Genomic DNA, 12919 nt, shown 5'->3' on the forward strand with positions numbered 1-12919 from the left:
TCTGGAAATGAGTCCCACTGTCTGACTCAATTATCTCTGGAGTGCCATGTCACCACAAAATCTGTTTCTTGAGGCCCAGGACAGTGTTCCAGGCAGTGGCGTGGGGCACAGCTTATGTTTCCAGCCATCCAGTGGTTGCTTCCACCATGGTAAGCACATGGTGCGTGGGTTGGTGAGAGTGTGATATAGTCAGTCTGCCAGGCTTCCCCATATTTGTACTTCAGCCATTATCCTCCATTGGTTGCATGATGTGTAGAGGAGACCCTGACTTTGATCATCCAGCCCAGCACAGGCAACCTGTGTGCCAGGAGGAGCTGTGCTTCTGTGCCAGTTCTTCTGAAGCAGCTCGAACCCCTTCATAGGCTGCCAGTATCTCTTTTTCAGTGGGAGTATAGCCAGCCTCAGATCCTCTGTATGCCCTACTCAGAAAGTTGAGGGGTTGTACTTGAGCTTCCCTTGGAGCTTTCTGCCAGAGGCTCCAGGTAGGATCATTTTCCCTGGCTGCGGTTTAAAGCACATTTGTCACATCTGGCCTGGTCCAGACTGGTTCAAGGGCTACTGCATCCACTATCTCTCGTTTCATTTCCTCAAAGGCTTGTTGTTGCTCAGGGCCCCAGGTGAAATCATTCTTCTTCTGGGTCACATGATAGAGAGGGCTTACAATCAGACTGTGTTGGAGAATGGCTTAGAAAGAAAGGGCACAGTGGGTCTAGTGACCCTCTGTATCGAGAAAGTCAGTTTTGATGATTGCGGCCTAGTCTGGTTCAGCGGCCTTGACATCTCTACTGCTACGAGATTGACGTGGCAGTGGAAAAGTACCGACCGCTAATAACCCTAGGTCAAGTTCGGTTGAGGACAAGTATGCTAAACAACTTTGAGGAAGTGCCCTCTCAGGAATAAGGATGTTATCCTGCCGTTAAACCGCAAGTAAACCGCAAGTAGGAGAAGTATATTAATGTAACCTTTAGGCTTGCAGCCTATCAGCAACTGACTAGTAGGCGTAAATCATTGTAAGAGTATAAAAGATGACAAGTTGAATCAATAAACGAAGTCTGCTTATCACTCATATTGAGTCTGATTGCATTCTTCCTCCGCCGATGAAAGATGACACTGCTTGCGGGTCTGGGACTCTGACTCAATAACCACCCGACAAGACTGTAATTTGGGATGTGCATTCTCCAGAACCCCACAGCACCCAGGAAAGCTTGTGTTTCTTTCTTGTTAGTTGGTGGAGACATTGCTGTTATGATTCGGAGAAAACTCCAGGAACAAACTTGCCAACAATGTTTTCAAGCTGACAAGCAGGTATTCTTTATTGCGGCGCCGGGAGACACGCGATAGCTCCTCCTAACGTGTGTCTCCCCATTGCCACACAAGATGTCCTTTTATAGCCACTGGGCATACATACATATTCATGAGGCTATGTATGGATTACATAATTTTCCAGACAGTTCCCCGCATGCGTACAGAATTGTGGTGGTGGTCTCCGAGGGTCGTTTACTTCTTCCAACAATCTTCATCACTTCTGGCAGTCTTTGAAGCATGCGCAGTAGATGCTCATACCATTTTAATTGGTTCATTAGCACCAGAGACATAATAATCCTCCTATCCTCCTACTTACCAGTTAGTTTAACTGTAGCCCATCCTGGACACCTGCCTTTCCCAGATACTTCTTATCCCTGTGTCCTGTTCTTCTAGACTGTTTTTCTTAAACTATGTCAACTGTAACTATTTATCTTGTGAGAATTCTCAGTATGTTCTCTAGCTGTACTCTACCTTGTTTTTTTTTTCTGTGTATCATGCACCTCAGTAATTTTCTGTTGCTACTGTTACAAAGCCATCAAATTTAACATTACTTAAATCTAATTCTAAAGGTTTCTATATTCCATTTTGTGATTTTGTGCCCCCTTGTTTCAGTTATCTTGTTGATCACATCTGTGGGGATCTGGTGACGTCCATCTTGCCCTTTTATTCCCCAAAATTGAATCGCTTGTGCAGGTCCCTTGACCTTACTCCGTTTTATGGCAAAACCGGTTTTCAGAAAGGTTTGGATTTCCTCCCTTTCTCAAAAACTTCTTCCGCTGTATCACCTGTTAGTGGAGAGGAGAAGCAAGACACGCTAATCCAATATGGGTGATAAGCAAGCTTCTACTTTATTCGTGGCGCACATCGCTTATATCCGCGTGGTGTTAGCCACGCCTACTAGTCACAACAGTATTGGTTAGTTCTACATGGATTCCTTTACATTCTCCTGCTACGTCCGGTTTCCGGTTACCTGTAAGGCCTTCACTTTGCTTTGCTCGCACAAGGCCTCTAAGGATCCATGGCCTTGCTCTTGGAGCCATTCTGCAACAATTCCCCCTTTTTTCTTTTGTGCAAGCAAAACATTGTGGGTCATTCTGTTCACTTGTTTCATTAAAGAACTATAAGCAAGTCTAACAACTACAATGATTAAAATAACAATGATACATAAGCGCAATCCTTCAAATAGCAGTGTTTTAAGCCAACCTGTTATGCCCCATGAGGACAACCATTTAGTTATCCCTAGGTCATTGCTCACTTGCAATTGCTGGGTAAGCTGAGCCAGGGTTTTCAGCTGTGCATGTATCGAATTAGAATGATCAGAAAGATTCATACAACACATTCTATCAAACTCTTCACATCCATGTCCCTGTGCCAACAACAAAAAGTCTATAGAGGCTCTGTTCTGCAGTGTTGCATGTCTCACAGAATCAACATCAAACAACAAATCGGAAATTGCCTTCGATGTAGCATTTGTCTGCTTAGCAAGCCAACAGCCTAGCTTGTTTAACTGAGCCAAGGCCCCGGCTGAAGCACTTACAGTGATTTGGCATATTATGATTGGATACATGTCTTGAAGACCCTTAACATATAATTGGTTAAACACAGGTGTGAGAACTCAACCTTGAAGGCTTGCCAACAGTCCACAGTTCTCATTAACTCAGTGAATTCCAGCCTCTTATCCTGCTTGCTTAAGCTTCTTTGGGCCTCTCATGGCCTTGCTGTATCTTTCAGGATTATTCAGAGTTTATGTACCAATTATGCATTCTCCCGTGAGAACACTGTCTCCACATCTCCCCCCTTTGGTTTTATATCTAGTAACAAGTCGCTACTACAGCAAAGCACACACAAATTTACATTAGCAGAGTAACTATTACAGGGTGCAGCAGCATGTTGAAGATGCTGGTGGTAGTGTGGGACTAGTCAAAGAAATTTCTTACCAGTGGAATTTTCCCACCCTCTTAATTTGTTCCATCACCTGCTTTATAACACTACCATTGTATTAAAATCTTTCTATCTTTTGCCTTTAGCATTTTCTAGCAGCTACTGCAAATTTCCATACTCTAACATCTCTTTTACAAGTGACAAATCTATACAATACAAGGTGTAGTTTCTTATTAGCAACTAGCTAGTAAATACAGGTGATTTTATAGACAAAATCACAACCTCTAATAATAGCTACTTTACAAGCACACATATTCAGGATGTTACTTTTCAGTTGTCCCCAAGTGATGTTTTGCAATCATTCGTTTTTCTCTTCCTCTATCTCATTCTGCTTGGGGTATTCACGGTCAGCTCCTGTAGCTGAGGCATCAGGTTTCTCCATTCGTCTGTCCAGCTCATGGCAAGGCTTGACAAACTTTGCAGGCAGTCGTCATGGACCTGTAGGCAGGAGGACACAAATATACCCCCTCCCCCAGCTTATCAGTTCTTGAGAAGTAGACAGGTTAAATGCAGCATATTTGCAGCATCATTGCTCTCTCTCCCCCCCCCCCTTTTTCTTTTTTTTTTTTTTTTTTTAATCCCTGCAAAAGCTGGCCTGCCGGCAGCCGCACTTTTACATTAACCCTTTCATGCCGAAATGTTAGACAGCTACCCATTAAAAACTTTTACATGAACCCAACAATACACAAAACACCGATCGCCCTCAACACATACACACGCACACAAACGCATATGGGATCCCACAAGCACACACCACACAACTACAATATTTGAAGCACAAAATCCAGACAATCATTACTCCCACTACAGTTCCACGTACAGAACGTGGCAAAAGGACCCTGTGGAGACTAATAGCAAACCAGCTCCGAGAAGCATTATTGCAGTGTGAGGTGGCAGGCTCAACCTTAGCGGGCGTCCCTGCAGAGGCTCTGCCTTCCCCACATCGTATGAGGCTTGGACTTTTATACTGACCAAAATGCACACTCATTCCGACACAGGTGGCCAGCCTGTGCTGGAAGAAGTGGCCAGCAGTATCTACAAAGGTCTCCAAAGTTTGATAGAAACCTGGACATACTTATATTTACCAACTTCTAGTACATGAGTATCACAGAGAAACTGTATGGGCTCCCCCTGTCAATCGCAAAAAAAAAATCATAACATATACAGCCTTAGTATAAGAGGATTTTAACCCATACGTGGTCACTGTTTGTCAGGCCTCCTTAATGTCGTGGTTTAAACCCAGTCAGGTATATATATACTTCTGTGGGACTGATGTCCCAGGCCATCTGATCCACACAGTCCAGTAAATCCGATTGTCCCCTACCTCCACCTGGCTGGAGGCAGGGCCCCTCTAATGGTCGTCACAGCTTTGGACACTTAAGTCGTGGTGAAAGGGATTATTCTTCGTTATCACAGGAGCTGGAGTAAAATCGGCTCTTCCATTCCATCTGGGAAACTGCTCACCAGAGACTGAAGCCGTAGCTCTCATGGGACGATCAGTCTTGGCCCTTGCTCCCCTCTTCAGTTCACTCACCCGTTCCTCCAAAGCTGAAGTAGGTTTTCCATCCCACTTTGTCATGTCTTCTCCGTGATCCAGCAGGTAAAACCATAGGGTACCCCGTGGCGTATACCTTCTGTATCTCCTCTCTTGAACAATAGGACGCCTTTTGTTAATAGCTGAGACGTGTGTTGGACCACGTGAGGAGCTGGATAAATCAGATAGATCGTCCCTCAATTGTTTGAGGTCCTGGGACAGTTTTTCCACAGCTGAGATGATGGATGGGGTGAGGTTGTCTTCGAACTCTCGGAGTTTATGAACCATTTCATCCACTGTTAGTGGTACTATGTCATTCCAGGTTACTGTTGCCAATGAATGGGCATATGATGACAGTGCATTCCATTTAAGTTTTCGCCACATAGGTTGTGTACATTCAACTTCATCTGGATCTATAGGTGTATCCCCGTTATTCGGCTTGATGTGATAGATCATCTCAACGATGGCCGATTCCCTCAGAGACTGGATGCCTTTGTCTATAGTAGTCCACTTGGCCGAACGACTCGTAACATCGTCCTTGTACGGAAACCTTTCTTTCACAGCTGCCAAGAGCCGCCTCCAAAGGCTGAGGGACGTTTTCTCTCTTGCGATTGCTTTGTCAATTCCCCCTTCTCTAGCAAATGATCCCAGCTGCTTGGCTTCTGTACCTTCTAGTTCGTGACCATCGGCCCCATTGTCCCAGCATCGGAGTAACCAGGTGATGATGTGCTCCCCTGGTTGACGGGTAAAATCTTTTCGCATATTCCGCAGCTCAGTTGAGGTCCGAGGTCGAGAAGTTACCTCTTCTTCTTCTTCTTCGTCATGTGATGATGACTCCTGATCAGGTTCTGTACCGGGTGGTGAATTCATTGGTTCTTCATCTCGCTTCACCCTTTTTGCCTCCTTTTTGCTTGTTCTCTTGCGTACAGGGGCAACCGATATTGGTACGAATTGGTCCTCTGGTTTGGCTGCAGTGATTATCACTGTGGTTTGAGTAGCAACTGTACTTGTTGCTGGGGGTGGTGTAGCTGCTGTACTTGCCACTGGGGTAGCTGCTCTGTTCATTGCAGCCAAAGTTTGAGTAGCGACTGTACTTGTTGCTGGGGGTGGTGCAGCTGCTGTGCTTGGAGCTGGGGTAACCGCGCTGTCTGTTGCAGTTGAAGTTTGAGCAGCTGCTGTACTTGCTGCTGGGGTAGCTGCGCAGTTCATTGCAGCCAAAGTTTGAGTAGTGACTGTTGCTTTGCCCTCAGATCCGCCGACATTCTTTTCCTTTTGAAAGTGCTGGATAGTGTTGAACAAGGCCCTGTAAGCATAGGCCAAGCCCCAGCACGTTGCCGTGATTTGTCCATCTCTGGTATGGCCAGAATGACCACACACCTCATTTAAGTGTTTTACTAATTCTTCTGGATTTTTCAGTTGTTCGGTAGTGAAATTCCAAAGTACTGGAGGGGCCCACTGACCTAGATACTTGCCCATACTATCCCCCACACCCTGCCACTCATGGCTGTCCAGCCTCAGGGAAAATCTCTCGGTCCTCCTACATCGTCGTTTGACCCCAGACAAGACCCAAACCTGAATCTGCTTAACTCTTGAAATCAGTAGTGGGCAAAACACACTCTGTATGCGTGTTAGCATGGTCATTCCCATCACCATCAGCAAACAAGTCTCAACAGCATTAAAAGGCCATTCAAAAAATTCAAAACTCTCAAATGTAAATGGTCTGGGGGGACGACTGGGAGGGTAAAAGAATGTCTCCTTCACAGGTTGAGCACCTGAGAAGGAGAAAAAAGATGTGTAATTGCTAAGCACCTCCATCATATACCTCCCAAAGTATAAAGGTGGTGACCACACTGGGAACATAAGCCAGATCAGTTTCATGATCAATGATTCTATTGTATTACAAGTCATTACCATAAAGTACAATGGGACAAAAACCTTAGCCCAAGCCCCACACTTGAAAAACACTAATACAGCAAATACCGGATGGACATAAGATACGATATACTGAAACTGTGAGATCAAGAGGAACAACCTTGAGAGCCAATAAATCAGCATTGTGATGAGTGACTACCAATCCAGTCAGATCTGTTCTTATCTCAACCCCTCGTGCCCCACGTTGGGCGCCAAAATGAACTGTCGTGGTTTAAACCCAGTCAGGTAACTTGTTCACTCACTCCCAGTGAGTGGTGCCGAGCTGACAACAATCGAGGTCCGTGTCCCCCCCCCCCCCCCCACCGGGGTTCTCCCCCACTCCCGGAGGAACAGGGAGGAGGATCGAAAGAATGCAACTCCCACGGGTTGAGACAAGAACAGTCCAGCAACCAATGTACACAAATCACCACCGCAACTATCAACTACAACAATGATAAGGGAAAATAACAAGGGAAGAGAATACGATACCACCGGGCAAGAAGACGAGTTCCACCCGGAAGCCGCGTGTCCTTCCGGGTAACTCCCAGTCACCCCCCACCCCGGCCATGACGTGCTGTGGTATGGAATACCTCCCTGGCTAGCCCGAGTCAGGCGCCCCATCTCTGCTTCCTCACAGCTTCCCCTCCTCCCTGGCAGAGCATGAGCCTCACAAAGTCCTTGGTCAGGGTAAACATCACTTAGCAACAACTGAAAACATTGACTTCACCAACACTGTTCTCAGGCTGGAAGTCAAAACACAGCACTGCACCAGCTAGCACAAAGGAAAAAAAAAAAAAAACATGACTGCTACTGCTGAACCCAGGACACTTAACTATTTTGAGATCAAAAGCTTCCCACTCTTTAGCCCCCTGCTGTGTAGTAAACACAGGATATGCAGAGAGGCCCATTGCAGAAAATTCACCAGTAATAATCTCATCTTTGATTAACCCATGCCAACAGTGCGCAGGATTTTTGCCCCCCCCCGATAACTCCTCCAACCCCCTCCACCTGTTTGCCTTCTTTAAGGAAGGGGTTTTACGGAGTATAAGGTGCAGTCGCCGATGGAGATGTGTCAGTCAGAGTCTCAAGGGCTTCAAGCTTTTTCATCAGTTGTTGCAGCTGAGCGTTTCCAGGGCCAGTGAGTAGTTGCTGATGAGCTGAGCAGACCAACCCGGGAGACGAAGAGTCAGAGTCTGGAAGCAGAGGATATAAATCTGGCTTGGATTCAGGGGACTCGGAGTCTGATCCTGGGTCCAACTCAGGGTCTCCGTTGTTCACAGCTATGTCTTTCTTGTCAGATGTTTCTCGTTTGGTATGTGGCCATCTGCAGACCTGGCTCCTCCGTAACTGAGTTAAAAATTTCCGATCTAGGGCATAATGGGTTGGAAAGGCTTGCAGTTCCTCCAAATCTCCCGCTAGCGCATGATCTCTATTTTCTACTGCGTGCTTCAAAATGGCGCCCCAATCGATCCGGCACCGAGGTACCACCCTCTTCCTTTCCGCTTCCTCGACATTCATCATGCGTATCCCTTCTAATATACTTTCTCTGTCCTTTTCAAAGTCCCTACTTTCGGAATCCCTCTGCTTTTCGGAACTCAACTGGGGTGGTGGGGGAGCAGGGAGTTGCACCTCCTCCGCTGCACCATCTGATGAAGAAGGAGGGGGGGGAAACCCTGTGCTCCAAGCACAGGGGGCACCCTGCGCGTTGGGGGAAACGAGTTGTAATCTTCCCCCGGCTTCAACCGACCGGGGACGTCTGTTCCTAGTTTCTCCGTTGCTACAGTGGCAGTTTTCTTTTCCGCCTTGTATCTTTTTATACAGTTTATTACTTCTCTCCGCGGCTTACCGAGTTTCTTTGCCGTTTTATCATCATTAAGCATTGAGTCAAATAGTTCATCACCAAACTTTTGCCACTCACTCTCCTCAAAAACTGTATTAGGATCTACAAAAAATCCTTTAGCCTTCCCTACAGCCACTAGACCTGCTAGCTGCTTTAGAGTCTCAGGCTTAATTCCCTTCTTTTATAAAAAGCGCTGTAATAAATCAGGGGCTACTTCTCGGTCCATTTTCTTGGCCGGCCTTTTCCGGATCGTCCTCTTCTGGATTGTCCTGTAACCTCGGTCTCCGGATCGTCCAGTACTGGATCGTCCTCCCGATGCAGCTGTATCTGGCTCACCCCAGTGGCGGACTCCTTTTGGTCAGTCCAAGCACCCAGGTCAGTCATGCCACCGTAGTAGCACTGCCCGCGCTCCCTGGCCGCTGCCGCCGGTGCCGCTCACACTCGCCGTTCCGGGTCCCCGTTATCCGGGGCCCTGTTATCTGCGTCCCTGTTCGGGCGCCATTTGTTAGTGGCGAGGAGAAGCAAGACATGCCAACCCAATATGGGTGAAAAGCAAGCTTCTACTTTATTCGTGACGCACATCGCTTATATCCGTGTGGTGTTAGCCACGCCTACTAGTCACAACAGTATTGGTTAGTTCTACATGGCTTCCTTTGCATTCTCCTCCCACGTCTGGTTTCCGGTTACCTGTGAGGCCTACACTTTGCTTTGCTCGCACAAGGCCTCTAAGGATGCATGGCCTTGCTCTTGGAGCCATTCTGCAACAATCACCCCACAAGATAATGTCATCAATGTATGGCAGGTGTTCTGGAGCTTGCCCCTTTTCTAGTGCAGTCTGGATCAGTCCATGGCTGTTTCCTCCCCTGGAAACAGCCCCTGGTTCTAAGTGTACTGGATGCCCCTCCAAGTAAAAACAAACTGTGGCCTGCGCTCTGCTTCCCAAGGGATTGAGGAAAATGCATTGGCAATATCAGGTGTGGCATACCACTTGGATCCAGTTCATAATGAAGTTTTAGCATGTCTGGTAAGGCAGCAGTCAATGGTGATGTGGCTTCGTTCAGGCCATGATAGTCTGCTGTTAGTCTCCTCTCTTTCCATTAGACTTCTGCACTCTCCACATGGGGCTATTAAAGGATGAATGAGTCCTACTGATCACTCCTTGGCTCTCCAGTCTATGGATCAGCTTATAGATAGGAATCAGGAGTCTCGGTGCAGTATTGCTGCCAGTACACTGTTGTGGTCGCGATTGGCACTTGTTCTTCGACCTTCAGCAACCCTACAACAGAAGGATCCTCTGAGAGATGAGGCAAGGTGGAGAGCTGCTCAGTTTCCTCCTTCTCCAAAGCAGCAATACCAAAAGCCCATTGGTACTCTTTTTTGCTCTTGAAGTACCCTCTCCTGTGGTAGTCTGTGCCAAAAATGCATGGAACCTTTGGACCAGTCACAATGGGGTGCTTTTACCACTCCTTTACGGTCAGGCTGATTTCAGCCTCCAGTGCAGTCAACGCTTGGGATCCTCCTGGCACTCCAGAAATACAAATGGGTTCCACCCCTTGACAGCTTGATGGCATTAGGATACACTGTGCATCAATAACTACTAGACTCTTATACTTCTGCTGGTCTGATGTGCCAGGCCATCTGATCCTCACATTCCTGTAAGCCCGACTGTTCCTCTTCTCCACCTGGCTGTAAGCAGGGCCCCTCTAATAGTGATCATAAGATTCTCCAATTACGTCTTGTAGAAAGGAATTATAGTTCCTTATCATAGGAGTTTGAGTAAAATCAGCTCTTTCACTCTGTCTGGGAAATGTGTCAACAGAAACTGGAGCTGCAGCCTTCTTGGGAGGATCTTCCTTGACCAGTTTTCTCTTCAGTTCATGCACCCATTCCTCCAGAACTGATGCAGGTTTTCCATCCCACTTCCTAATGTCTTCTCCATGATCCTGCAGGTAAAACCATAGGGTGGGCTGTGGTGTGTACCTCTGTCCTGGGTTCAGCAGTAGCAGTCATTTTTCTCTTTCTTAGTAGCTGGTGCAGTGCTGTGTTTTTGACTCTCAGCCTGGGAAAAACTCTGATAACACCGATGTCTTTTATTTGTTGCTAAGTAATGTTTACTCTAACCAAGGAATTTCTGAGTCTCATGCTGTGCCAGGGAGGAGGGGAAGTCAGGAGGAAGCGGAGGCAGGACACCTGACCCAAACTAGCCAAAGAGGTATTCCATACCACAACATGTCATGCCCAGTATAAAAACTAGGGGGATTTACCCAGAAGGCCAAATGGCTGCTCAGGTCAGGCTGGGTATCAGTCAGCAGGTCGTGAGTGGTTGTATTCTCTTCCCTTGTTATTTCCCTTATCATTATTATTATTGGTGGTAGCAGTAGTGGTTTTGTGTTATACCTTAATTACTGGACTGTTCTTATCTCAACCCGTGGGAGTTACATTCTTTCTGTTCTCCTCCCCATCCCTCCAGGAGCAGGGGTAGGAAGAAGTGTGGGGGGAGTGTGTGCGTGTGAGTGAGCGGCTGTGTGGTTCTGAGTTACCGGCTGGGCTTAAGCCATGACAGCTTCCCCTATATTCTCTCTCAAGCAGTAGGACACCTTCTTTTCATAGATGAGATGTGGGTTGGTACACGTGGGGAGCTGATTAGATTGGATCGCCTAAATTGTTTGAAGACCTCGGACGTGTTTTCCTCAGCTGAAATGGCAGGGTGAGTTTTTCTTCAAACTCTTGGAGTTGATGAATCTTTTCATCAACTTGATCGTGCTGCCTCATTCCAGGTCATTGATGCCACTGAGTCAGCATGTGATGATGGTGTACTCTGTGTAAGTTTCTGCCACATGGGTCATGTACATTCAACTTCATCTGGATCTTTGGGTGCATTCCTGGTATCTGGTTTCCAACAGACCATCTCTGGAATGGCTGATTCCCTAAGGGACTGGATGCCTCTCTCTATCGTGGTTCACTTGCGTGAGCGACGCATAACATTGTCCTTGTAGGGAAATGTTTCCTTCACAGCTGCCAAGAGCCACCTCCAAAGGCTGAGGGTTCGTTTGTCTTTCTCAATTGTTTTGAAAGTTCCCCCTTCCCTAACAAGTGATCCCAGCTGCTTGGCTTCCCTACCTTCTAGTTTGTGACTGTCGGCCCCACTGTCCCAGCATTGCAGCAACCAGGTGATGATGCGCTCCTCTGGAAGACTGATGAAATCTTTTTGCATATCCTGCAGCTCAGTTGATGTTGAGGATTGAGAAGTTACCTCTTTATTTTCTTTCTCTGATTCCTCTAGTAAAAACTCTTGTTCAAGTGTCACCCCCTCTAGTATGCACATTGTGTCTTCATCTTTGTTCAGTCCATGAGTTGTTCTTTGTGGCTGTTATTTGTTTTTTCCCTTTGCTTACAGGGGCAACTGATATTGTCACAGATTAGTCCTTTGTTTTAGCTGCAGTGTCTGTCACTGTGGTTAGAGTGACTGCAGTGTCTGTCACCAGCATTAGAGTGGGTGCAGTATTTGTCACCTGGGTTGGAATGTCAGCTCTGTTGTCAGGGTTGGTGTAGCTGCTGTGCTTTGGGGTTGAGTATCTGCGTTGTCTTTTGCGGCTGGGGTTTGAGTAGCTGCTGTGCTTGTCGCTGGAGTTGGTGTAGCTGCTATGTTTGGGGTTCGAATAGCTCTGTTGTCTGTTTCTTTGCCAGCAGACCCAGGGACATCTTTTTCTTGCTCCTTACAGGACAGAGTCCTATAGGTGTAGGTCAAGCCCCAGCACATTGCCATTAATTGTCCCTTTCTAGTATTGCCTGCATGACTGCACACCTTGTCTAAGTGTTCTGCTAATTTTTCTGGATTCTGCATTTGTTCAGGAGTGAAATTCCAAAGCACTGGACAGGCTAACTGGCTTAAGTGCTTACCCATATTATCCCACACACCCTGCCACTCATGACTGTCCATCCTTGGGGAATATCTCTTGGTAGTATTCTTAAATAGTCATTTAACCTTAGACAAGACCCAAGGCCGACCTTTCTTAGCTTCCAAGATTGGATAAGATTGGGAGTTCTCAGGGCGGTCACGCTGTAGGCAAAACAGAGAGAGCATATGCAGCAACGTGCTGGTTCCCAGCAAAAGGAGCAGGCTGTTTTCATGGGCATTGAAAGGATATTCTGAATCATTAAATTTTCCAGAATCTACTCCTACTGTAAATAGCCTGGTGGGGGAGCAGAGGGTCTCTTCCATAGGTTGACCCCCCAAGGGAAGGAAAAAGAAAGATGTGTAATTGTTAAGAATTCCCATTGCATACCTCCCAAAGTATAGAGGTGATTGCCATGCTAGGAATGCATGACAGACCAGTTTCATAAGCAATGAGTCTTGCATTACAAGTCATTACCATAAAGTACAGCGA

At 46.8% G+C, this 12919-nt stretch overlaps 1 protein-coding gene across 4 annotated transcripts in view; it reads left to right on the forward strand.

The window, feature by feature from the left end:
* Positions 1-12919, forward strand: part of LOC130611955 (splicing factor 3B subunit 3-like) — a 58607-nt gene that overhangs the window by 16307 nt on the left and 29381 nt on the right. The gene's annotated exons all lie outside the window — the stretch shown is intronic.

Source organism: Pezoporus wallicus, unplaced genomic scaffold, assembly GCF_028554395.1.
Source record: "Pezoporus wallicus isolate ANWC-B61680 ecotype Strahan unplaced genomic scaffold, APGP_CSIRO_Pwel_v1 contig_913, whole genome shotgun sequence".
Taxonomy (NCBI): Eukaryota; Metazoa; Chordata; class Aves; order Psittaciformes; family Psittacidae; genus Pezoporus; species Pezoporus wallicus.